Here is a 2,192-nt window from a genome sequence, read left to right as displayed (position 1 = left end):
GCACTGGAACTTTGTATTGGTCCTGAACTGCAGTGACACACAACAGACACTTCATGACAGATACTATCAGTCTCTAAAAACTAGTACTAGTAACTATTACCTACTACAGCACCTAGTAAAAACACATTGTACATTAGTGCAAATCAGGAGGACATTGCTAATGTAGTGAGGTGCATGATTCTCCATGGACATTAGAAATAACTGTACATTGATACTTTTGATAGTCACAAAAGAATAATAACTAGTAGAACTGTAGAAAAGAAGATAAGTCAGTGAGGAAAAGAACTGGTGACATTATGACATATGATTCTGGCTGCTACATTCTGTACCCAGGCTCCTACAAGAAATGTGATATTAACATTATAATTTTGTTAATTTTGTTTAATGTCCCTCAGAAGCAAAGCAAACATCCCCAGTGTTTACACACATTAATCTTATGATAATAAAACACCAAATAATTATATTGATTCAACAAGCACTACAGCCAGAACTGGTATGGACATTTAACCAAAACCAATTACACCCAACCATCACTGAAACAAATCAGAGGATACATTGGATAGTTTTCTATGCATGGTTATCAAAAGAATAAAAACACAACAAAAAGTGTTTAGGGTATATGAATCTTTAATAAATCAGTAGTCAGGATGTAAGTACAAAGTCTTTCATGTTAAGGCTGATAACATCATTTGGGTACCTAAAAAGTGTACATTTGTGTTAACAGGTTAGGCAGGCATGCATGCAACTGGTGGCCAGCAGCAAATTCCCAGAGGCTGACATCAGTGAGGAGATAGAGCAGGTGACAGGCAGTGTGCACACCCTGACAGTCAGTGTCGGCACCCAGACCGATCCATTTCAACAGGATACAGAAGAGGGAGACAATAAGCAGTACATTTGCACAGGCACTTTGACAGATGACATACTTACCAACCAGGTCATAAACAATGACCACTCATACTGTACATCTGTGGAAGGCCAGGCCACACAGGCTGGAATCGGGACCCGGTTCTTCCTTCCCAAATGGCCCCTGGCCCAGAGGGTAAACTGTCTGTAGGCAGTCAACCTAAAGAGACTGATGGAAAAGAAATGTATTGGTTAGATTTGTCTCAATTTTTTAAGATCATAAACAAGTTGTTTGTTGTCAGGAAAGATATAACAGGGCGTCTTTTTTCTTTTATATGTGTCCACTTGTTAGAGTGTGAGAGTGGAAATCCATTTGGTAATTTATGTTAACTTGAGCCTTGCTTCATATCCACTTCTATGTATTATTCTATATCACCTACAAAGTACAAAATATTGAATCATTCCTTTCAGATTCCAGAATATACGTCAACTGTGTATTGCTCATCTCACTCAAAAGTTATTGAGGATGAACCCGTCTGAATGTCTGACATCAAACTGTCTGCGTCACGGTGTTTTGACAGCGGTTTCCCAAACGTTGGTTTCATAACGTGCTGCACAACACGATGTAAACAAACTACGTATAGAAAGCATTCATGTGGCATTATATTGTTATGTCAGGCCTCTCAGACATGTTCCGCATCTAACTGGCTCGTTCACCAGTAGCAATATGTAACATAGTCAGCTATGTGAACCGGCGAACTAACGTTAGGTACCAGCATTGATAGCTAATAGCTGTTAGCGTCAACTAGCTAACGCTATGGGTTAGCTAGCAATTAGTACCGGAGAAACGACATAAACAAAGACGTTTCGGTCAGACAACAACTGTATGTAAACAAACAGCACATGGACACATTGTTCATATTCCTGGCCAACACCGTAGTGCATGCATTTGTTTTCTTTACTGCATACGGTTACTGAGTCATTCGCCCGCGGTTACAGCTAGTTTGACTTACCTGCTGGTGACGGGCGCTGCAGCGTCTCAGCTCTGACATCCCTCAGCGAAAGCACCGCTACCTCCAACACGTCCACCTCCCGGCACAGGGTGCTGAATGAGTGCACCATGGTGATGCAGGGGTGGTCATGGAGAAGATGGTCCAGACCAGCCTCCTGGCACCAAATGGACTCTGGCACAGTGGGCATCGCCACACTGACACCACCTAATGTTGCCGACACGCCCTTGACCCCAAATCACCGGCTCAACCACTTCTTCCTCCCGTACCACTGCTCGATTCCCACGCCTTACTGTACGTTCCCACCAAAAGATTCATGAGCGTCATAAGCAGCCAGCA

At 42.5% G+C, this 2,192-nt stretch overlaps 1 long non-coding RNA gene across 1 annotated transcript; it reads right to left on the bottom strand.

The window, feature by feature from the left end:
- Nucleotides 1-609: 609 nt before the first annotated feature.
- On the bottom strand, nt 610-1,910 carry LOC126390162 (uncharacterized). The gene is made up of 2 exons (XR_007569938.1): nt 1,857-1,910; nt 610-1,072 (listed from the first exon to the last, which is right to left on the bottom strand). It is a non-coding gene; the product is annotated as an uncharacterized LOC126390162 (long non-coding RNA).
- Nucleotides 1,911-2,192: the final 282 nt, after the last annotated feature.

The sequence above is a fragment of the Epinephelus moara genome, chromosome 5, assembly GCF_006386435.1.
Source record: "Epinephelus moara isolate mb chromosome 5, YSFRI_EMoa_1.0, whole genome shotgun sequence".
NCBI classification, from domain to species: domain Eukaryota; kingdom Metazoa; phylum Chordata; class Actinopteri; order Perciformes; family Serranidae; genus Epinephelus; species Epinephelus moara.
This window is presented reverse-complemented; position numbering and strand designations above follow the sequence as displayed.